At 42.0% G+C, this 25,647-nt stretch overlaps 1 long non-coding RNA gene across 1 annotated transcript; it reads right to left on the minus strand.

The window, feature by feature from the left end:
* Positions 1 to 4,198: 4,198 nt before the first annotated feature.
* Positions 4,199 to 23,673, minus strand: LOC125355565. The gene is made up of 3 exons (XR_007211683.1): positions 23,660 to 23,673; positions 21,666 to 21,670; positions 4,199 to 4,321 (listed from the first exon to the last, which is right to left on the minus strand). It is a non-coding gene; the product is annotated as an uncharacterized LOC125355565 (long non-coding RNA).
* Between the last annotated feature and the right edge of the window lie 1,974 nt (positions 23,674 to 25,647).

Here is a 25,647-nt window from a genome sequence, read left to right on the forward strand (position 1 = left end):
CCACTGGATGATGACATTGCAGAGGTAGCACTACATGACCAGAAATTCTATCAAAACCCTTGATGGCACCTGCATGAAGCCCAATGCTGATTTGAAAACTTACTTTTGATTATCTGATTCTGGGAATGGAAACATGAATTGTTAAATAGTATGATAAAATTAAAATAAGTGATAAAATAAGAAATTGAAAACTGAAAACCCTAGAGATAAAGGTGACCTGAAGGTGTCAGATTCTCTACATGGGGCAACCATGGCTCCAATCTCCTGGGGTCATGGGTGAGACAACCGAACACACACACTCACACACACACACACACACACAGAAACACAGGCATACACACACACCAACTTGCTCCAGCAAATTGCTCTAGCAAACCAGAGAACATTTGTTTTTCAAGCTAATTATAAGAAAGATCATTCTTCACTCTCAAAGGTATGCCAATTTGTACAATATGGATAAACAGCTACTCTAGGCTTAATATGATCAGGTCTTCCTTTTTATGAGAGAAATTTGAAATTTTGTTTTTTTATTTATTTGTAGAACATCTTCAGGTTTTCAAATACAGGCAACAGGACCTCCCCCCCACCCTTTTTTCTTGCCAGTCCTGTCCTTTGAACTCAGGGCCTGCATACTGTCTCTGAGCCAATTTGTGCTGACAGCTAGTGTTCTACCACTTGAGCCATAGTGTCAATTCCAGCTTCTTCTTTTTTTTGGCCAGTCCTGGGCCTTGGACTCAGGGCCTGAGCACTGTCCCTGGCTTCTTCCCGCTCAAGGCTAGCACTCTGCCACTTGAGCCACAGCGCCACTTCTGGCCATTTTCTATATATGTGGTACTGGGGAATCGAACCTAGGGCCTCGTATAGCCGAGGCAGGCACTCTTGCCATATCCCCAGCCCTCAATTCCAGCTTTTACTGGGTTGTTTATTGGAGTAAGAGTGTCACAGAGTTTTCTGCCTGGGCTGGCTTCCAACTGCCATCCTTAGATCTCAGTCTCCGGAGTAGCTAGGATGGCAGGCAGGAGCCACCAGCTCTGGATTCCCAAATGTTTTAAATTGTCAAGGCCAAGTAAAAGTGATGAGTGATGGGGTTTGAGCTGAAAGCTGCCAATTTTTAACCTTAATTTACAAACTGGTTGATACTAGAGTCTTTCTGTTTTTTACTTTGCTTTGTTTCTGGAGAGCGTGGCTCCCTTGTAGCTGATGCACTGATGAGAGAGGGTGCTCCCACAGTGGGAAGGCTTCTGCTTTGTGAAGCTTTAGGGATGCCAGGAAAAGGGTCCAGGAGATACAAGACCTCCTATGGGTGGTTTAGGCCAGTCTTCCAGGCCTTCCTAATGTTTTCCTTGAAGTAAGGGATTTATGTAGATAATCTCATTTAGTCTTGACAATAACCTCATGAATTTTTACTGCTTCACTCTTTTATCAGGAAACAATTAAAGGAGACCAATTAATCTGAACAAGGTTATCCGCTAATAAGTGGCAAAATTAAGATTTAAACTCATATCAGTGTTGACTCAAAGTCTGTGTCTTTGTCCTGTCTTATGCCACCTCCTAAACTAGATAGAGACATTGTCCTTGGGGACATTTTTCATTTGAATGACTCCTTTTTGAACTCTTGCCACCTTGTTAAATTACAAAGTCTTGCTTGATGCATAATCTATAAGAAGATTTTTTTTTTGGCTTTTATTCAGGGCTTTAGACCTGAGACCTAGGAATTTAGGAAGAGAAATGGGCATTTTGAGGCAAAAATCCCAGTTGGTCAAAAGCAGTGTTCATTTACTTGGTGTCATTTGTGCCTGCGTATCATTGGGCCTGTATGCTGGTGACAGGCAGATTTGAGGTTTCACAATTTTCCTGTAATCTGTATTCCCCTAGAGGAAAGTAATGAACATACCTCACTCAACAGAGACTAAGAAAGGCCTAAAATTCTTTTCCCATTTTAAATGTGACCAAAGACTGGAAAATATTTAGCATGTTGTAATGAGTTGAATTCTATCCCCTCAAATTGAGATTGACTCAGAACGTCAAAATGGGACCTTCTTTAGAAGGCTCTTTTTCTTGCAGATATAATTAGCTAAAATGAGATTATCCTGAATTAACATGGACCCAGACACATGACTGATGACTTTGTAAGAAAAGAAATAGAGACACAAAGGAAAGAAGTGTACATTAAAAATAAAGACAAAGCCAGGTCAGGTGGCTCATGCCTGTAATCCTAGCTACTCAGAAGGCTGAAACCTGAGGATCTCAATTCGAAGCCAGTCTGGGCAAAAAATTCCGTGAGACTCTTATCTTCAATAAACTATTCAGAAAAAGCTGGAAGTGGCACTGTGGCGCAAGTGGTAGAGCACTACCCTTTTGCACAAAGAAGCTCAGAGACAGCACCCAGGCCCTGAGTTTAAACCCTAGGAGCAACAATAAATAAATAAATAAATAAATAAATAAATAAATAAATGTGCAAATTGGAGCAATGAAGTCATGACAATGAACACAGAAGTGCTTAGTAGCCAATCAGATAAAAGGAAGATTTTCTTCACTGGATAGGAAAATTTCTTATTCATTCAATTCCTAGAATGCCCATAGTCCCTTCTGAGGAAGGATGGTTAAATCTTCTAATTCCTGATTCAACTAAATTTGCATATCTGATTCAAAGGCCTGATCCACAGACCTGCCAGTGTTCACTAAAATGATATGGGAAGAGAATCCTAGCTAGTGAGGAAAAGAGTCAGTGACATCAATAAGGCCTTCTGTCATGGACTGTTTCAATGGAAGGGAGGGTAGTGGCTGCTGTGCTAAGAGTTACAGAAGTTGACAGGAATGACAGAAGTTGGAATGACAAACAGAAAGCAGAAACCATGAAGTGACAGTCATGATTATTGAGCAAAGGCTATGAGACAGAAACAATAAAGGAAGTTGGCGGGTGGTGACTGAAACAGTAGAAGCAGAGATCAAGAACAGCTGTGTTATCATAAAAGTACAAAGCAGTAGAGCCAGGGCAGCCCATGCTGCCGTGGCAAAGGACCCACAGGATGAGCTCTGTGCTCTAAACCACGTCCCAGATCTCCAAGGATGTGCTTGGTCCTAAGAGACCTAGCATATAGCCTTGAGTGTTTCCTGACTTCCACACGTTCTCATGATCCCTAGACAGTATTTATGTACCCGATACCCTCATTAACTAAGGTAAACATAGCTCTATTCTTTCTTTCTCCTCCACCACCCCCTGTGGTGCTGGAGATCAAAGTCAGGCCCTTGTGAAGACCAGGAAAGAGTCCCACCACGGAGCTACATCCCATCCAATATTTCTCTGTTCCTGAAACTTAATTAAAATACCATGAAACCGTCATCAGCCACTGCCAAATTCCATCAGATTAGACTTCTTGGCTACCATCCCAGTGATGCTGAGTATCTACCTCCTAGACACTGACACAGCCACTCCTTCTTACCCCGGCTCTGTGCCTCTTCTTCCCCAATTCACCTGCTGCAGGAGCACAGGTCAATGTTTATAATTCAAGACACCTGGGTTATGATAGCACTGATTACATTTAATGTAATATTATTTCCATAATGGAACATGATGAAGTAATACACCCTTATTTATTACAAGCTCAGGTCCCACTTGCCTTTACTGTGTTATATATACAGTATACAAGCAGCTACATCTCAATAGAATTAAAGAAAACACAGGTAAAGAATCCAGTCATTTAGAAAGAAAAGATTTTAGGTTCTTATTTGTCTGGAATTTTTTTCTGCAATCAGGAATTACCACACTTTATAGATATTAGAAGCCCTGTGGACAGTATATGCATGCCAAATTTTGAGGCACAATTATGAAATATCCTGAAGGAGGCAGAACCATCTGGTATAATGAATTTCTGGTATAATGAATTTCTTTCTTTTTTCCCCTTGGGTTTTGTCACATCTGCCTATGCCTTTGGTTTATAATTATATAAACTCAGAAAACTGTTGGGAGTTCTGAAATAATCCATAACATTGCTAATAGTGATTATTAATGCTTTAACATCAATAATTTTGTGTTCAGCCTTTTTTTCTATGTGGATATATGTAATTATTTTACAAAACTGAAATTATTCTTTACATAGCACTTCATACTTTCATTTTTTATTTTTCCACTTAGCTTTTAACAACCTAAGCATCTCCAAAAGCATGATTTAGTGTAGCCAACATAATAGCTCTGGAAGGTGTTTCTTTATGCCAGATTAGTCCTTTGCCACTGAATATTTTAGTTTCCAGTCACAATTATGAGTTTCCTTGTATGTGGAATCTGAATTTACATCAAATCTCATTTCCTCAGTTTAGATTCCTAGTAAGTACAAGTGTTTGGTTTAAGAGCTGGGTATATTTTTATGGCTTTTCCTTCATGATGCTGAGTTGATTTCTAGAATCATAAGCCAGCATTCACAGTCTTGGCAGTATCTCATTAGGATGCCATCTCATTATAGCAGCCCTTGATTTCTATCCTTCATGACTTAACCTAAGCCCCACTGAACCTTAGGAATTCTTGCGGGTTCCCCTCTCAGTCCTGTTAGACTCTATATTGACCTTTATCTCGTTTTCCTATTCACAGCTGTCATTTAAAGCCTGCACCTTCAATCCCAAGGCTAAGAAGAGCCTTAATGATTCTAGGAAGAACATTAATGATTCTTTCCCTGTTCAATCAATGGAAGTCTGGGAGTGGGTTTGCTGTTGATTAATTGGCTCATAGGTTGAAACCTAAGGGCCAAGTGCTTCAATGTCCCTGAGAGTGGTTTTCCCCCTGTGGCCATGGGTGTGGCCGTGGTCCCCCTCCATTTGCTTCTGATAAGCCTCCATCTTGCCCCCTCCATGGTCCTTACCAGAGAACATCGACCCTATTCCCTTATGCTTCTCAACCCTAGTTGTCACTTCGATCTTGTCTCTAAGATGGGGCGCTGGTTGCCATGCCTTTGCTTGGTCTTTCTCTTTCATTGCCATTTTATTTGGAATGCCATTTCTACACTAACTTCTGCTCCTGGCTTCAGTGACTCCTCACTTGGGCTCAGTTTCTTCTCTGTTCCCAGTCTGCTCTGGCTCATGTGCCAATGAGAAACTGGCACTTCAAGGTCTTGCTTCAGGATATTAAGGGAGTGTGCTAAATGAGCATAGAAGGATGGTGGCAGTTTGCCAGTTTCATTTTAATAAACCCTATTCTATTCCACAGACAGGTCTTCCCTGCCCTACTTCCATTTGATACTTTCTGCCTTCCATTTGTTTAAGCTTCATCTCTGGCTTTAGCATCTTGATTGACCTGTCCTGTTGCCTCTGCTCCACCATGTAATACCCCACTTTCAGAGCTTGGATCTTTCTTCCTGGCTTGGTATTCTGGCTTGGCCTGGCTTTCCTGTGAGCTGTACCCATAGTCACCCTGTAGGTATGACCTGGCAGTCCTACAGGCTCTACCTCCTCACTGGTGCTGGTCCTGTTCCAGAAGCTGAATGGATAGGATATTTTTACCTTTGCATGTTCAATCTTCTTCTGAGGAGGGAAGGCCTAATACTTGAATATGGGCTGGTCATGCCTAGACCCATTCCCCTTCCAGAGACAGTCCCAGGAAGGAATGTGGAGAATAGGCTAGTCATTCCAATCTGAAAAAACTCTATAACACAAACCATCAATGATTGCCTGGAATACCTTCCTGACTTCAGTGGCTTTTTCCTTAGACATTCTTTTGATTGTCTAACTTTCCCACTCCCACTTCAATAGTGACAGTGGCCGATCACTCTTTGGGAATTTTATAAGACTATGTCTATTTCACCATTGGAAATAGGAGGAAGTATCAAAACAAACAGGTGAGGAGCTGTCTCTTGGTTTATGAAAGCCAAAGTCCAAAAATATATGGGGCTCTGATGCCTTTCCATCTAGCAGCTGTTATAGATTGGCACTGAAGCCTGCATGCAGATGCGGAAAGAATGGGAAGACACACTTCTCTTGTTTCTGACCTATTTTAGGAGCCAGGAGGACAGGAAATCTAGTGGTGCTCTTTCTACTCAAGCTGCTTTCATTAAAAGAGATAGAAAGATTTCAGGCAATTGGAATGAGAGAAAGGGCTGGCCCTGTTAAAGGAATGAGAGGTGAATTGGCTATTACATCCAGGACAGGGGTACAGTCAAGCTCAAAATCCAGGTACCACCTGAGCCTAGGCCACTGCCACACTAAATTCATGGTAACTTCCCTTTTCCAAATCAATGTTTCTGGTTGGCCACTGACATCTGACAACCAGTCATGTACATCTTCGAGACTTTACAACTTGGCTATTATGCACCAGAGGAAACCCAAGAATCAGAGGCGAAGTAACTTGGCCAAGGTCACCTGAATTAATAGAATCGAATAAGAGCTCAGATCTTCTGTCTTCAATCCAGGGATCATTCCTCTATTCTATGTCATGCCTTCTTCAGGTTTTGTTCATCTTGGACTTGTGCAACTACTGTCTTGCGTCAAAATGACTCCCATAGTTTAGAATTAGACAAGTTATCACATTAGCATTTTGTTTTTGGACTTCTATAATGGAGCCTCCACAAAATATTGCTACCTGCTAAAGCGTGGCATTGTAGGGCATCCACCAACAGGTGTATTAGTAAACTCCATGTCCTGTGAAGTCTCAGTTAAGATGTGGTCTACAGCCAGGCACCAGTGGCTCACACCTGTAGTCCTAGCTACTGAGGAGGCTGAGATCAGAAGATTACAGTTCTAAGGCAGCCAAGACAGGAAGTCTATGAAACTCTTATCTCCAACAAATTACTCAGAAAATGCCAGAAGTGGTGCTGTGACTCAAGTGGTAGAGTGCAGCTTGGAGCAAAAGGAACAGCTCCCAGGTCCCAAGTTCAAGCCCTATGACCAGAAAAAAAGAAAGGAAAGAAGGAAAGAAGGAAAGAAGGAAGGAAGGAAGGAAGGAAGGAAGGAAGGAAGGAAGGAAGGAAGGAAGGAAGGAAGGAAGGGATGTGGTCTACTGCTTTGGTTGATAAATGCTACTGTGTCATTAGTCTTAAATATGGATTATGCTCACGAACCCTTGAGTGATCCATGTTAAGTTGTAGAATTAAGTAAAGTGCAATGTGAATGTTACATCCTATTGACATTTCCCTACTGCTTTTGTGAAAATTCCATTCAGATGTGTCTTATCTCCAATTGTCGGCATGCATAGAATAATAAAAAGCAGTGGAGAGGTAGTATAGAAAATAAATCAGATAGTGGGATCAAATGCCAAACAAATCTGGAACATATCCATCAGATCCTTTCCTCAATATCATTTGTTGCCATCTAACACATGATATAATTTGCTGATGTTTATTGTATATTTTTACATTGGCAAAGATGTCCCTTCCTTCCTCCTTCTCTCTCACTCGCTCTTTCTCTATTTCCTTCCTACCTTCCTTCTTTCCTTTCTCCCTCTCTTCCTTCTTTTTTTTCTTTCTAAAAATTCTAAGATCTAGAATAATGCCTGGGCCTTGGTAAGCATGTAGGAATACAGTAAATATTGGGTTGAATGACTACACTGGCATATTTAATTAAGATAGATATATTTAAAGTATCAAATGGTTACTTTTATGCTATACAGACAAACCACTGGATTATTATCTTTTCTTTGTATTCTTATATTTTCCTGCTAAGTCAAACTAGTATTTAGGTATAGAAATACATATATGTATATATACCTATACAGATTGTACATACACAGTACATACACATATGTAAAAAGATATTGTTTTTCCCATGGTGCAATAACCTTTAAACTCTCATCAGAGTGTAATTCTTTTTTTCTTTTTCCCATTTTAAGGCACTGTTTATTTCTAAAGAAATAAATATTTCCCCCCATGTCTCACAGAGCAATCAATGCCCTAGAGTGAAAATCAAGAAAAAAATTTTCTTTCAAAACTATTAGTGTTGAGTCCAGCCTTAGCTCAAACCCAGTGAGATGACAGAATCATGCCATGGTACTTGACTATTAGGCATCATTTTGGAGTGAACTTCAGGATCAGTTTTTTATCCAAATTAAACTTATTAGCTGCTGTGTACACCTTGGCAGGATGACTTGATTCATTTACTCATAAATGTAACTCACTTAATTAACTTATTCATTTCCCATTCTTTGTCAGGTATTGTGCTAAGCCCTGGTCATATATGATGAAAGGACAAAGTTCTTTTCTTTAAGGAATCGAATCTAGGGGAAGTGATAGACAAGTAAAAAAGAGAAAGTATAATGTAGTTTAAGTGCCTGTTATAACTGGCAACAGGATACTAAAGGAACACAAGAGGTTATAACGCACATATTCACCGAGTCTAAGCAATCCAGTCCACTGACAGGTTTGCCCTGGGACAATCAGGTCTCAGGATTAAACCAATCTTTTCAGCTCCTCTGAGATAGCAATCGCTTGTGACCAGGGACCGAGGGAGCAAAATATATTACTATAATTGCTTTCATTTTTATAAAAGTAATAAGGGTGAGAAAAAAGCAGTTTAAAGAACAATCTTACTCATAAAGCAATGTAAATTAAAATCATAACGATAGATGTTTATTTATTGAGCACCTACTTTGTACTGAGGATTGTTTAAAGTATGAAGGATATGGTCAGGGCTCAAAACTGGCAAAGTTATGGTTCTCAAAGACTTTATATCCTAATGAACTGGTGAAACATAAACAAATACATGGTAGGTACATGAGATTACAATTACAGCGCTGGTTGAGACCAAATGTAATGGGAATCTACTGGGTCTCTGGGTCCAGATGGGATTTATTTTCTTAGTCCCCCCACTGAATAAGAGCAACATTCAGAAAAGTTAGAGAAAATCAAGAGAATGACAGGAAGATAGAGAAGGCACATTCTCTTGTTGGGAGGCATGGAGGCCAATTATGCTTTTGAGTTCTAGAAGCAACACATCCTTCACAAAGGCATGCCTTGCCACCCATATAACTTGAGTCAGAGAAGACTGCTTGCCATCCTTGAGAGGGACCAGGGGCAGAAAAAGACTCTATGGTGTGTTCATTTCAAGCAGCCCCAGTGCTTGGACCATAGATTTGCCAGACCTATGCTTATAGAGATGTTGGTGATAGGAAAGTAGAGTCTATCATAAGTCGGAGTAGAAGAATCAAAGCAGGCCAATGGAGTTCTGTATCGCCTTGCTATGATGTATGCAGTAAAAAAAAATTATGTACCTTTGGATAAATAGTCCTGGATATGTAGCTAAACCCAAGCAGTCTGTGTAAGTGACATAGGATACCAAATACCCAGAACTACTCATATGTTGGGTTGTTTTGGACACACCAAATTGTGAAGCCACACAGATTTAGCAACCATTGATTCACGATATGTCCAGGAAATAATGTTTCCAGGACTCAGCCTATGTAGTGCTGGAAGGCCAAGTAAAGTGATGGGAACATGGCTCAGACCTCCATATTACCAGCACTGTTAGACAAACATCTCTCCCTCATCTCACATCTATGGTATACCAGAGGTCCCTGGGGGAGTGGCCTATTGAAGAGGCAACTAAAGTACTTATTTGGTGGCAAAATGTTATATAAGATGGGGAGTACCATCTTTTCAGATATGGTATGTTTTAGAGACCTCTTTATGAGACTGTACCCTCTCCAGGAAAAAATGCAAAGCAAAGAGACAGAAGCAGTCTCACTTATCATTATTCCCAGTTCTAGTCATTCTGGACTCTGTAGGGGTAGAAGTCTTGATGTCCAGAAGTTTTCCTTTGTCTGGGCACAGAGAAAGGAGCCCCATTAAATTAGGAGGTTCAACTCCCATTCAGGGGATCCACTTGGTACCTCTTCCAGATCCTTTACTCAATTCAGTCTTAGCATGGGAAATGTACAAATGCCAATGGCTTAGACTGTTCAGAGAAGAGGGGTTGGGTTAAATCACCAAGAAAGCCACAAACACCACAGTGAAAAAAAGGAGTTTTAGAAAGGATAGTAGAAACAGAGAATGAGTGCCAGTTTGGTTCTATGAACAACTACAGTGATGAGACTATCGTTTGTCTCATTAACCTCCTTTTTGAAAATTTATTTCGTAAGTTTTGTTATGCCAAGTCGCAAAATGACCACCAAGAAGGCCACCGAGACTCAGATGTTCCGAAATGCAAAAGCAAGGCAAAGCCTTATTCAAGCGAGTTGCAACTCGGGCCTCGTCCTACCCATGGTAAAGTGGGGCCTGACTTCAAAGTCTGGCACTTCATTCCCTCCTTTTCTCTTTGGTACCTTGGGAGCCAATCATGGCTCCATTCTGTCCATTTCAATGGCTTGCATGTTTAGGGGATGATATAGAGATAAGGCATGTCCAATAGGGCCCAAAGTAGTAACCTTAAACAACTCTGGTCCCTTGGTTTTAAAGGGGGGCTGATGGGTGAAGATCATCCATCTTCTGTAGCTTCTTCAGGCTGACTGAGGGACGTTGACCTTACCTAGCCAGGAACCTATACTTTACCAAGTGACTACAGGATCAGATGTCCATTAGGAGCTTTACTCCAAACTGGAAATTATGTCCATATTCCTGAGCAAGCCCCAAACTACCAATGCCTTCTTGCTTGCATGGGACTTTACAGGACTCCTGCTAGTTGCTAAAATAAGGGGGTCACCCCACTTTGGAGTGAGCTGCCAAAATAACATTAACATTAGCCTGGGTAGCAAGGAAAGAAGGCAAAAAGAAAATTATAACAATATTCAGTCTAACTTTCTTTTCTTGAGGTGAAGGCGAAGAGGCTGAGTCGGGTGCTTGGAGATCTCCCATGTTCCACCACGGTAGTCGTCGTCCAGGGCAAAGAAGTCAGCTGGCCTGGTGTGGGAGCAATGGACCCAAGTGGTGATGCCGTCTACCTTGAGGGCAGTGGGAGTAGTCAGTACCACTACATAGGGTCCCTTCCACCGTGGTTCTAAGGATTTGAGGTTATGCCTCCGGACAAACACCCAGTCCCCTGGTCTGAATAAATGGGGGGTAGGGACAGAAGCAGAATCATATAATGCCTTAAGTTGGGGCCACATATTCTTGTGCACGAGCTGCAAATAATCAAGTTTACACAAAAATTCAGCATTATCCAAATCAGCAAGCAATTCAGTCTGAAGGCTAGGGATAATGGGGGGGGGGGTACCCGTACATTATTTCAAAAGGAGTAAAGGCAAGCTGATAGGGAGAATTTCTTACTCTAAGCAGAGCAAAAGGAAGGAGTGACACCCAGTCTGCGCCAGTCTCTAAGGCCAATTTAGTTAAGGTCTCTTTTAGAGTCTGATTCATTCTCTCTACCTGTCCTGAACTCGGGTCTATAAGCACAATGCAATTTCCAATCTGTCCCCAGTGCAGTGGCTATTCCCTGACTTACTTTTGAGATGAAGGCCGATCTGTTGTCCGACCCAATGGTGGATGGGAAGCCATACCTGGGTAGGATTTCTTCCAGGATCTTCTTAGCCACTACATTCGCAGTCTCATGCTTTGTTGGATAGGCTTCAACCCATCCTGAAAAGGTGTCTACAAAAACTAGCAAATATTTGTATCCAAATTTTTCCAGGTTTAATTTCTGTGAAATCTACTTCCCAATACATGCCTTGCATATCCCCATGGAGGCGAGCTCCTTTAGTAACTGGTTTGGGGGCGTTGGTGAGCTGACAGGCCTTACAATTTTTAACAATATTTTCAATAAGTTGATCTCCTTTAATTTTCACTTTGGAGTGTCGGAGCAAGTCCTGCATTCTTCGGGTTCCCATGTGAGAAGCTTGGTGGATTCTCTTTTTTTTTTTTTGGCCAGTCCTGGGCTGGACTCAGGGCCTGAGCACTGTCCCTGGCTTCTTTTTTGCTCAAGGCTAGCACTCTGCCACTTGAGCCACAGCGCCACTTCTGGCCATTTTCTGTATATGTGGTGCTGGGGAATTGAACCCAGGGCCTCATGTATAGGAGGCAAGCACTCTTGCCACTCGGCTATATCCCCAGCCCCTCGGTGGATTCTCTTAAGGATCCCCTTACCCAGCCCTTGTGGCAAGATAAGTTTCCCTTTACAATTTTTCCACCCGTCATTGTTTCCTTCTCTGTCCAGGGGTTTGTGGGCCATGGGAATTTTCTTTATCCACTCCAAGTCTTCTTGGAAATACTGGGGCACAGGAGGCAAAGCTCGTGTCTCTGGGTCTACTAGAGTCAATACTTCTCTGGGCTGACGGGCTGCTTCCTTAGCTGCCTGGTCGGCCAGATTATTCCCTCTAGTCACCGAATCAACTCCCTTTTGATGACCTGGACAGTGCATAATGGCAATCTTTGCTGGTTCCCATAGGGCCCGGATGAGGCTTAAAATCTTCTGCTTGTTTCTAATGGCCTTTCCTTCGGCTGTCAGTAGCCCCCTCTCTTGGTATTCATGTCAAGTAGGCCTAAAGCAGGGGCTTCCAGAAGGCTTTTCTAGATTGCCTCAAAGGCTTTTTACATCTGCTCAGTCCAATGAAGTTCTGGGAGGTTTTTGGTGGCTTCATATAGAAGCTTGGCCATCTCAGCGAACCCAGGTATTCACAGCTGGCAAAAGCCTGCTGTTTCCAGGAACTCTGACTTGTCTGGTTGACTTAGGCACAGGGATTTTCAGCACAGTCTCTTTACGTGCATCTGACAGCCAACGCTTGCCCTCTTTTAATATGAAGCCCAGATAGGTGACTTCAGGTTTACCAATTTGTGCCTTTTAACATTCTAGTTTGTAAAATCTTTTTCCTGACTGCTGGGGAACTGGTCTCTGATGACATAAAAAACATTAACAGATCTCAATAAGGACACAATCTCAGGTCTACAAGCTTTCTTTCCTGAACAGATGTATCAGCTTAAAATTCTCACTGCCAGTCAGAGCTTTGAGTAGATGTGGGGGTTGGGATTTTAAACTATCCTCTCATTTGACAAACTTACCCTTACTAACCACTATCACAGATGACTGGCAAGTTCCTGCCCAGTAGACAGACATGGGCATTGGAAAGGCATGCTTACGAACTATTCTTCTAGGACTTCCCAGCTTTAATTTTTGAAAGGCCAAACAGGAGTGACTCTAGGATCTGACACCATCTCTGCCATCCAAACAGTGGCTTACTGACTCTGGATGCTCTATCACTTTTGTCCCAGGAGGAGTGACTTTCCACTGGACTTGGACTCAGGGCCTGAGCGCTGTCCCCCAGCTCTCCAGCTTAAGACTAGCACCCTACCACTTTGAGCTCCACACAACTCTGCTGGCTGATTAGAGACAAGTCTCTCACAGGGACCTTTCTCTGCCCGGGCTGGCTTCAAACCGCAGATTTCAGATCAGTGACTCTTACAAGAGGCCACTTTACTCCAATTAAAAGCAACAAGGTGGTCCACACAGAAGTAGGTTTTTTTTTTGCCAGTCCTGGGGCTTGGACTCAGGGCCTGAGCACTGTCCCTGGCTTCTCTTTGCTCAAGGCTAGCACTCTGCCACTTGAGCCACAGCGCCACTTCTGGCCGTTTTCTATATATGTGGTGCTGGGGAATTGAACCCAGGACCTCATCTATATGAGGCAAGCAGTCTTGCCACTAGGCCATATTCCCCAGCCCACAGAAGTAGTTTTTAAGCATGCTCTTACCTGGAACTTATTAAGGGCCAGTATTAGGTCTTGACAAACTTGTAGGAATCACCTGTGCTTCTCTGTGGGCCTGCTGGAAACTGTTACAAAAAACCTACAAAGAAGCTGGAATGGCAATTAAACATTTTGGTAGCCATAATTCTCCTTTTCTCACTTTGCAATAATTATTTAGGACAATCTTACTTCCAAATTTCTTATCTAGAAATGTATTCTTCATTTCCAAAGCCTTTTTACTAACCCAACACTTTAGCTTTTATCTGCATTGGAAAAACTGAAGCTCACAGGCATTCTGAAACCAGGTGCTGCCCTTTGCCTACGGACTGCTTGTTTCAAAAGAGCCTCTTTTTTTTTTTTTTTTCTTCAGTTCCAGTTACTGCATGGCATGAAGACCTTTGAACTCTAATGACAATTTTTCCTTAATGCAAGAATTACAATTAGAAATACTTATCCATTCAGCTTTCCAATATATTAGTGAGAAACATTGGCCCATTTTGCCATTTCTTCCTACATACATAGTTAATGAGAGTTTACTTCTATCCCCATTAGTTTAATATATATCCTTTTACATCCAAATTTCTGACACTTAGCTCTTATTTTTTTTAATTAAACATTTTTAACTATAGTTCCTCTTTAAAACAAGGCAATAATCCTTTAAAGCATTTGCTAATGCCCAAACTTGATGGCCATTTGAATTTAAACTTAAACTCACTCAATTTTACATCATACAGTCTTGAACATGTTCACACTCACAAATGCACACACACATACATATTCAAAAGATCTTAAAGCGCACAAAATAAACATCGGCCGTACATTTTCCACTGGCAAGAGATATTTTTGCCAATCTTACTCCTGCAACATGCAAATTTTAAGACAAAACCTTTAATATATGATTTTAGCATTCTCCAGCCTCATTTTCCAGGGCTTGATAGACTTAGTAAAACATTTTTAGTACACCAAATAATTTTCTGCTTAAGAAGGCTGGGTGGGGGTTCCCCCAGAGTTCTTTTTGTGGACACTCACACTCTGTGAACCATCGCCTGTATATCTTTCCAATGAGCTATGCAGTTTTGACACAAAAGAGACTGTCAGACTTACAAACACAGAGACGACAGCGCTGCACGGTGCAGTCACTCCCTGCCACCTGCGGATGGCTTGGGCTGGCCCCTTGTCTGCCCCTGTTGGCGGCTGCAGGTCAGGACTCGGGGCCCACGCCTCTGTGCCCTGGGCTGCCGGCGCCAGGACTGGGTGGGCTCCTCCAGAGCGGAGGGCACAGCTGAAACATTTTCCTCAGTCCTCTTGTAACTGGGGTGGGGAGTATGGAGGGGGAAATATTTCCTCCTCCACGCTTCCTCCCTGGAGGACAGGTGGGCACAATTTCTCCTCTTCCCTCTTGGTTTCTCTCTTGTCACCCCGTGAATATTGGCGTAGGGGAAGGAGTGGAGGAGGGAGTCGGTAAGAAAGGCCGAACCCAAGCTGGAGTGTCCCTGTCAACTAGTTCCCTCCAGGTGTCTATATAAGGAATCTGGTCTAGATAGCCTGAATGAGGGGCATCGATTAGGTTTTGTAAAGTCCTGATCTTAACTGTGTCAAGGCTCCTCTCAGGTGGCCAATTAGCTCTCTCAAGGATGCACCATTTTGACTTTCACAGGGTGATTTTCCTCCTTACAGGCCACAGCTCAGTTCTGAGCTATCTCCTTGACCTCCCTCCAGTGAGCTAGGGTCAAATCTAGGGGGCTAGATGGAAGTCCCCAAGATAGAACGTTACCCATAGCTCTAATCAGATGTTTAGTTCAAAAGGCTACAAAAAAACAAACAATACAACACACAGGCCTGAGAAAAAGCTATGAGTTGGAGATCTCCCAAGTTGGCCCACAACCTCCTCCTGCAAGCTAGAAGCAGCAGGAGCAGACCCAAGTTGGCCCACAACCTCCCGCAAGGGTGCAGGAGGAGTGGACCCAAGTGGACCCAGTACAAGGTGGGCGAGTTGAGTCTCAAGGGTGGAGAGTCTGGGGCGTCCTCCAGTCTCCCCAGGATTGCCGAGTAAGCGCATCCGCTTCGACAACCCCTTCAAGAAAGCAAAAGCAAAACAGACAAATTACAGGACAAGACAAATGAACAGCGCCGTTTCCTTACCTTCGGAGTCGGGTGTCTCTGGGGCTATCCCGGAAGAAACCCCAAATGTTATGCCAAGTCACAAAACGACCACCAAGAAGGCCACCGAGACTCAGATGTTCTGAAATGCAAAAGCAAGGCAAGGCTTTATTCAAGCGAGCTGCAACTCGGGCCTCCTCCTACCCACCGACACAGCAGAGGTTAGGAGGAAGCCTCGAGCTGCGATTACACAGGGCTTATAAAGGCAAAAAACAAAGTTACAACAATCAGGTGTTCAAGCAAGCAAGATTAGGACACAGGTACAAATCTGATTGGCTCAGGGCTCCAGGCATTCTGGGGGCAGTCAGAGTTAAGCATTCCCAGTGGTTAGAGTTCTACACCGGCTGGGCCCTAATGAGCTTGTCCTGGGTTTGCTTACAGGGCCTGCTTATCTCAGGTTCACGTAAAGTGGGGTTCGCATGGTAAAGTGGGGCCTGACTTCAAAGTCTGGCACTTCAGTTTCTCCTTAGGAAGAGGACTATGGAAGTATGGTGGAGCTGCTCCTTGAACTTGTGTGGAAAAGTGGATGGAGGAAAAATGGAGTGTAATGAGATGCATTGCTTAGAGAGCAAGTAGGTGCTGGAGATATAGCTCAGTGGTGATAGAGCACTTGCATAACATGCACAAGGTCTTAGGTTTGATTCCTAGCAGAGATGGAGAGAAGGGAGAGGCAGAGACAAAGAGAAGGAGGAGGAGGAGGAGAAGAAGAAGGAACAGAGAAAAGGAAGAGGAGGAAATGGGGGAGGGAGAAGAGGAGGGAAGGGGAATAGGGGAAGGAGGAGAGGGAGGGAAGAGGATCAAGGGCAGGGGGAGGAAGGAGGGCCAGAAGAGTTGGGGAAAGGGAAAAAGGTGAGAAAGAAAAGGGGAAGAAAGAGGAAAGGAAAGGACAAAGAGAGCCAGCCCCAAGGGGCAAAGAAGGATCTAGCCAACAGCTTCCAGCTATATATCTTAGGCTATATACAAGTGTTCACTCCAAAACCACAGTTTCCCCGGTGGTACTAAGGCTGGGCCATTTATGCCTAACATGAAACTCTCCTGGTAGCCTTATCCCCGGAGCTCTCTCTGCACTGCTGGCTGAAATTTCTACAAAGTTACACTGTGGTTCTGAGAGTCCTATCAGATTGTGTTTCCCCATCTCTTCCATATGTCACAATTGTCTGCATATCGGAAGGGTCGTCCATCTTCTTCTACCTCTTAACCCCACCCTTCCTGGTCTTCACCCAGATCTTATTCCTTCTTGGCTATTGCTTCTTTGTAGGAACAGAATTGGCACAGAACAGAATGAACTTATCTCTTAAAATTGATGGTAAAATTCCAGTACAAATAGCTTAAATCAGATAGGTTTAATTCAACATGCAAGTATCCCAAATACACAAATTCAGGCTGTTGTCTAGCTTGTAGAAAACAGCTTTGTGCACTGACAAAACTCTAAATTCCTATTGCTGTGGGCTTCTAGAGCTGATTCCTTAACAGGTAACTCCTCAGATGAGTAGATGAATACCTAAAGAAGTCAAAGTAGGAGTTTTCTATTGCTGACATTTCCCGTAAGCCCAAGTCTTGGTCAATGCCAAGACTGGAAATCTTGAATAACGGGAAACCTGAAATTCCATTTAAGCTCCAAGATCAGAAAGAGAAACTAATAAATAAAATTAGATGAGTCAATGCTCTCCTCCTTTGTATGAGCTATAATCAACATGTCTTTCTGATGAGAGGTCTTGAGCAATTTATTTTAATGACGGTGATCAATGTGCTATCTAAGGCCAAGAGTTCCAAGTTCAGTAAAAGATGTCATGTAGATTCTTGGTTAGTCTCATTTGATAATTTAGACTTTCCTTGGTATAAATAGTTGACATTTTTAGTGTTCTTTTCCATGGACTTCTCTGACTTTTTCAAAGGAATTTAATAGAACTGCTAGTAGTGTTTGATTTCAGAGACAGTAGAATAATATGCAAGATAGTTTCCAAGTTAGAGGATAAGCCTGTATATCATAGTTAAAACTTAAGCAAAACAAGTATGTTCACAAAAGATCCAGAAGATCACTCCTTGGATTTTATAAATAGCATTAAAGAATTTCTTCATCCTGGTTCTGAGTTGCTGAGTTTGAACATCAAAAATTGATCAAACTCAAAGTTCTTTCGAATGTCAATGCATTCACTAGTACTAAGCAATGATCTGGATTCATCTTTGTTAACTGTTTAAAAAGCAAAATAGAACTAGCACAATAAAGACAACAAGGAATGTTTTAGCATATGCCTGTAATCCCAACACTGAGGCAGGTGCTTTAGTTTGAGGCCACCCTGACAAGGTAGGAGACCCTGTCTTATAAAGAGTACCTGATGTATATACTAACGAGACTACGCAGATTTACAATGATTATATCATTTATTCCAAATAAGAACTCCCTTTCTGTAAGATAGGATGCCATGATTATCCCCAATGTTGAGATGAGGAAGTAGATGTAGACAGACTAAGTAATTGCTCCATGGTAATCAAGTCTGGATGACATTAAGGAGGAGTTGACAGCCTCTTCTGTAAAGGGCCAGATCTAAGTATTTCCATTGTCGTGGGCTGTGCAGTCTATGTCTCTTCATTGCAATCACCAACTCTTCTGTTATATTAAGAAAGCATCCACAAATAACAATCCAAATACACGGGCTTGCCTGTGTTCCACTAAGGCCTACTTGGCAAAAGTCGTCCCACTGCATTTGGAGAGCAAACCTAACCATGGTGATCGTCATTTCTTGTAAAGAATCAGATAGGTCAATTTTCAGGTAAATGTATTTAGGATGGTACAGAGAAAATTTCAGCCAGCTGAAAATGAATCAGGCTACAAAACTTCTTCATTGAATATTCATTGAATGCTTATTGTTAGGATGTTGAAAATATGATAACAGAAACTATAATGAAGTTTTCTGTTGCCAAAGACAAACAAAAAAGAAAATTATTGTTTTTATATATTGTGACAGTGATGTACAAAGGGCAGTGTGACTGAGAATCAAGAGAAAGAAGATGAAAGATAGTCAACCTGGATTGAGCAAGGGGTGTTGTGTTTGTGTGTTTGCTATGGTTTGACTGGGTCTCTCAAAAGTTCATGTGTGCAGCTGGGTGCTGGTGGCTCATGCCTGTAATCCTAGCTGCTCAGAAGGCTTGAGATCTAAGGTGCTAGGTTCAAAGCCAGCCTGGGCAGGAAAGTCCTGTGAAACTCTTATCTCCAATTAACCACCCGAAAACCAGAAGTGGTACTGTGGCTCCAAGTGGTAGAGCTCTAACCTTGAACAGAAAGAGCTCAGGGATAGCACCCAGGCCCCAAGTTCAAGCCCACAACTGACCAATAAATAAACAGACAAATAAATAAATAAATTCATATGTTGCCAACCAATCCAAAGGTACATGTTAGTGGCATTTGGAGAAGAGGTCTTTGGGAAGTATTTGGGACTAGATGAAAATACGATGGTAGGATTCTTATGATGGAATTTGCAGCTTTATAAGAAGAAGGAGAGACAGGCTGTTACCCCTGTTGTCTCCTCATGGGGTGCCTCTGTCATGTATGATGCAGAAAGAAGGTGTTCACATACATTACTACTGTCATAACTTTGGATTTTCCAGTTTCCAGGACTGTGACCTAGTTTGTTATTATTATAATTTATACATTATCTAGCCCGAAATATTTTGTTGTAGTAAGAGAAAATGGACTACGATGGGGCCTCAGGCAGAATAATCCATGTTCTTGTCCCATTTTTTTCAACTCTATCCCTCCCTCCCTGCTCCCTCCGGCCCCATTCTCTAGAAACAACAGTTGTTGGAATAACAGTGAGAGCATGGCTTCAGCTTGCTGTTCTGCCTTCACCTGTTTCCAGCACAGATTCCTTACAAGGTTAAGTGTCCTACAGCAGGGCCTGGCGAGGCCACCAAGAGTTATTTTCAAAGACACCACCAGTTTAATGGTTCTTCTGAATTTGTCCTGAATCCTGGCCTTCTATAAGAAGTCACAATGAACTGATATCACCTTTATAACAACAACAATAATAAAGAAGCCATGGTATTCATTGTTAGTTACTCTCTATTCACCCAAAGAATAGCAGGTCCCAGAAGGGGACTTGTGTGGCATGGTCTCTGAGGGGTTCAGAAGCCTGGCTGTCTATTAGCTACTTATTGCTATGACCCTGAGCTTAGTGATTAAGAAAGTATTTGTTGGTTGGATGCTGGCAGCTCATGCCTGTAATCCTAACTACTCAGGAGGCTGAGATCTGAAGATTGTGGTTCAAAGCCAGCCCTGGCAGGAAAGTCTTATTGCCAGTCTCCTGGCAGGAGACTCTTATTTCCAACTAACCATCAGAAAACCGGAAGTAGAGCTGTGGCTCAAGTGGCAGACTGCTAGCCTTGTGCACAAAAGCTCAGAGACAGACAGTGCCCAGACTTTAAGTTTGAGCCACACAACCGACAAAAAAAATTTAAAAAGGAAGGAAAATATTTGTTAAATGTCTGAGAATCCCACTTTTTCATAAGCTCCACAAGTCATTCTGATGTCCACATACCATGTTTGGAAACAGCTGGTCAGGAGAATTTCTAAATTTCCTTTTAACTTTTCCAGCTAGCTATTCTGTGTTTGTTTCCATGACTACATTTACAAACATCGTAGCAAGAAGCAAGGGGAAAAAAAATCTAACCAGTTTTAGGGAGGTTTACCACTGTTCCTACCTTTCCATCGATGCCATATAAGGTCACTGGTTTGTTTGATAGGTTTTTGAGTGGGAGTCAACGTTGTTGCCCTAATATGCCAAAGAACCATCGAGAGCTCCTCTCTAGGTAACAGAAAAAAATTTGAATCTTGGACACATCACTCCTGCATGCTTATTTCAGGCATACTTTACAGAGCAAAAGGTCGGCACCTGTGTATAAAATGAAGCCTAGCAAAATACAAGATTCTTCCTGTTGCCAAGTTCACAACAAGCAGAGTTTGGCTTTTTTATTTTTATTTATTTTAAATCTCTTGCATATGTTTACAATGCTTGACAGTAAAGACCATCAAGTGCCATATAGAAATGTTTATAAGCAAGGAAAGAAAAAGGCAGAAAGGGCTGGGAATGTGGCTTACTGGTAGAGTGCTTGCCTAGCATGCCCTGGGTTCGATTCCTCAACACCACATGTATAGAAAAGGCCAGAAGTGGCACTCTGGCTCAAATGTTAGAGTGCCAGCCTTGAGCAAAATAAAAGCCCAGGGACAGTGCCCAGGTCCTGGGTTCAAGCCCCAGGAATGGCAAAAAAAAAAAGGAAGAAGAAGAGAAAAAAAAAGCTTAGAAAGAATATATGAGAAAGGAAATTCCAGAGAGCAACGAGGAAAAAAATAGATGTTCAAGTGACAGAAAGTTTCCTAGTGCCTGAATCTACTTTAAAAATTAAGTCTATTAGTGGATTTTGGGTTCTTTTTTGTTGTTGTTGTTTGTCATGGGGCTTGAACTCGGGGCCTAGGTGCTGTCCCTGAGCTTTTTTTTTTTTTTTTTTTTTTTTTTTTGGCCAGTCCTGGGGCTTGGACTCAGGGCCTGAGCACTGTCCCTGGTTTCTTTTTTTGCCCAAGGCTAGCACTCTGCCACTTGAGCCACAGCGCCACTTCTGGCCATTTTCTGTATATGTGGTGCTGGGGAATCGAACCCAGGGCCTCATGTATATGAGGCAGGCACTCTTGCCACTAGACCATATCCCCAGCCCCTGTCCCTGAGTTTTTTCACTCAAGGCTAGTGCTCTTTCACTGAACCACAGTGCCACTTTTGGTTTTCTGGTAGTGAACTGAAGATAAGAGTCTCTCAGACTTTCCTGCCCAGGCTGGCTCCTAACCTAGAGCCTCAGATCTCTGCCTCCTGAATAGATGGAATGACAGGCATGAACCACCAGCCTGCAGGTGTGGGCTCTTTATCACTCCAAAGACCTAGACTTTTCTGCTTCTGTCCCAAATCAGATCATTTGGGTAGAAGTAAAGCCACAAGGTCAGCAGGAGAATTTTAAGCATAAAATAAAAAGGGTTGGAAGCCATCTCAGGATATCAAGCTATTGTATCTGTCCCTTCAGAATTCAGGGTAAGGGACTATCTTAGATTCTACACACGTGTATAAGATGATCTGTTAGGCATACATTTATAAAGCATCAACTGATCATATTAAGCTATAATTGTTTCTATGTAAAATTGATTTTTAGACTTTAGAATAATTGGGATGTTAGAAATCCCCCAATCTCAATTTTCCATGGCCACTATAGTTCTGATTGGGGATAGAGGTATGTATAGCTCAATGATAGAATGCTAGCTTAGCATGCACATCTACAGTAGGTGGAAAGAAAGAAAAGAAAAAGGAGGAAAGAGTGAGGGAAGGAAGAAAAGAAGACAGAAAGAAAGGAAAAGGTTCTCCTACTGGGTTCTCCATGTTGTATTTTACTAGATTTCTTTTGGGTTTTATTTGTCATCCTGTTCCTAACTGTTGTGAAGGATCAGCCAACTTAACCTAATACCAGTGACAAATATTAGTGTCTTAGAATTAACTGGCCAGTGGGTTTAACTACCATAGCTATGACCCCAAGTGTTTCTGAGGCCTTTACAAATACTGAACATGAGAACAGGCATGCTTTCAATCACAGCAGGAATGTTCCCAATTAGTACACTGGCTTGGGAGGACAGTGTGCTTTTTCTGCTTAGTTTGGAATGTGTTTTTATTCTAACATTTGAATGCAGATGTTTCTAAAATTGTGGGAATTCAGCTGGACTTTAAATAAAATAATGTTGCCATTCTGGAAAGATGTGGCTCCAAGGAAATGGGAAAGGCAGGCCAACTTCTCCTTCTCAAAGATGAGTTGACTGTTCAGAGGGAAGGAACGATGTCACAAAGAAACTGGAAGGCAGATTTGTCATGAATTGGGATAATCAACATTGGCTGCATTTAATGAGACAGTTTCAACTTTGCTTTCTTCTTTAGATCATACTCCCTTAAAGAAAGAAAGAAAGAAAGAAAGAAAGAAAGAAAGAAAGAAAGAAAGAAAGAAAGAAAAGAAAGGCCCATTTAACTAGTATTTTCAACATGTTACGTTTTAAATACTAATTATTTTTGTAGGCAGTAGGTGTGTCAGCCTCAGTATTTTATTATGTTTTGTTTAAATACTTGTTCCATTATTTATATAGGAAAAAATAAGAGATTATATTCCCCTAAATCTGGAAGGAGGACCATTCAGTTGTAGCAAATAAAGCAGTTGATCTTTTCTTCTTCTTTTTTTTTTTCTCTTTCCTTTTCTCTGTAATATTTTCCAGCTTCCCTATCCTAGTTAATTTCCCCTAATAGAACTGGCCTAGTTGGCAAGGGTGGGAGAAAGTAAAGAAAAGAGACAGACTGCTGATTTGTTTTACCTTAAGGTCTCTACTGGAGGAAACTTGATTGATAAGATCTATTCTTCTCCACCAATTGTGGGTGGGTGGCCTTCTTGAAGGGAAAGCAATTCAAGCGCTCAGCAGCAAAGGGGATAAGTAGTTTGAGGAAAAGAAATACAAGTTGGTAATTCCAGAACCTGTATGAACTTCATCTGTTACGTTGGCCAGCCAATAAAATTAGAATGAAGACATTCCCAGGCATAATTCTGCTGCTTGCACAAAGTCATCGGGTTCTTTGAGATTCATTTAAGTAGAGAGAGAGAGAATGAGAGGGGCAGGTTAGAAACCTCTACCTCTTAAAAGGGTGAGGCATTGAACTATTGAATGAATAACAGATAAATCCCCAAAGTATCTTTGAAAACCATGTCCAAATCTTTTCTTTTACAGAGAAGAATAATACATTTCAGAGATAATTTAGTACTTCCTCCCCAAGGTTACACAGCTAAGACCATACTCAACAATCCAAGATTAAAATCCATACCTGTACACATGCATACATGCATATTTCTCACTATAACTAAGAAAGAGATGTCCCGAGAGACATTCTGAAACTCATTAAAAAATTAACCTAATGGAGATTGAAGTTGAAGGTGTCTGAATTGGTTATTAAATTTATTAAACCCAACTCTACTGATGACCCTCGGGGCCTATTCACATTAAAATATTTAAAGCCATATAAAATCCCCAACTTTAATTACTAAGTATGTTTGCCAGTCTGGAAAGATGAGTTTTGAACCAACTCAGCTGTCAGTCAATACAAGCAAATGCCCTAAAAAAAGCATCAAGCTACTTGCCTGGTACAATGATTTGGTTTTTGGGGTGTGGGGAAAGGGAAGGGAAGATGACTGTATTTGAGTTTGTTGGAAATACATGCACAAATGTGATCTAAGTAACCTTTAGGAGAGATACTAACTTCTGATGCATGAGAGAAAAAGTGAGTGATCATATTAAATGTGAGGAATCAACACAGTGATTGACAGATTGTTACTTAATCCCTTGAATAATTGTTATGAGCAGAGGACTACAGTGTCCCACTTTCTAGCTTCTCTGATTGTTTTGGCCAAGTTTGCACTTCTCAGTGATTGCCAATGAACAGCTGGGAGGGAGCTCCAGATGCTTCTTCTCCAATCATTTGGGTATTTCTGCATAGATTAGTGGGCAGCTGCTTGTAGTATGAGGCAATGCTTAACTGGCCATGCAATTTCATGGCCTTTGTCTGGGTTGCACCCTCAGCCTAGAATGCCCAGGCCCTTTTCTCTGACTTCTCTGATTAGCTTTGACTTCAAAGCCTACATTTCAATGTCATCTCTGTGAGATTTTTCTTCACCCACAAGGAGGTGGTACTCATCTCTCCTCACCCCTGTTCCATTGCATTTAACACATAACCTCTATTACAGCACCTTTCAGATAGACCCAAATCACCACCTTTCAAAGTAGAATTGTGTAGAATTGGAAACCGTGTCTGTATCTTTTCCATGTCTGAGGCCATGGGGACTGGCCTGAGAATGCCGTTAGACCTCATCGGATGAGCATATACCATTGCTTCACTGTTCTGTGATCCACTAAATAAGTGTATTTGTTGACTCTCTTTTTTGTCCTAAATGTCTGTGTTAGTTCTTGGGTTGCACTGCTATACTATTCCCACTCTACTGCTTGGAAGGGCCTCTTGGCAGACGGAAAGTTTCCCTCAGACTCTTTCTTGTTATCTACTCTGATGGAATTGGAGAATTGCTCTTAGGGGCTATGAATTTCCCTAATGTGGTTCCAATTTGTCTCATAGCATATTAGTACTGACTATACCCACCATTCATTGAGCTGCTCTTGAACTTTCACAGTTCCTTGCTTTTTGCTAAAACTTAGCTCTCATCCATCCATTTATTCAATACTGATCATTTCCTATATATCAGATGTACTGTATTCTGTCACCACCACCCTTTTCTTCCTGTAGAAATTCTATTCATCTCCTGATATCCTGTAATTAGACTTAATTTTTCCTTCTCTTTCCACCTTTTGTGTACACTGATATTTCATTTGAGTTAAATTTTTGTGTGTGTGGTATTTCATTTGGCAGTGAGTTTTTCGGCCTGGCTTTCTTGTCCAGCAGGTGAGTGGCACCCGAGGACAGAAGCTGTCTGCACTCTTGTCTCTCCACCCCCACCCCACCTGGCACAGCCTTTTACAGGTGAGCATCTCATAGTAAAAGTCTCTTGAATGGCAAAGTGGGTCAAAGAACATAGAGAGAAAGGTAGAAAGGTTCCAGCTCAGGCAGGAAAGACTGTGAGATTCTTATCTCCAGTTATTAATTATAAAAAGTCAGAAGTGGTACTGTGGATCAGGTGGTGGAATGCTAACCTTGAGCAAAAGTTGGTCAGGGATAACGACCAGGCTCAGAGTTCAAGCCCCAGGATTGGCAAAAAAAGAAAAAAAAAATCCAGGGGTGGGGGGTTAGGAGGATTGGGGGTAGGCTGGCAAAGTCTAGGCAAGCCTGAACATAAAGCAA

This window comes from Perognathus longimembris, chromosome 7, assembly GCF_023159225.1.
Source record: "Perognathus longimembris pacificus isolate PPM17 chromosome 7, ASM2315922v1, whole genome shotgun sequence".
Taxonomy (NCBI): Eukaryota; Metazoa; Chordata; class Mammalia; order Rodentia; family Heteromyidae; genus Perognathus; species Perognathus longimembris.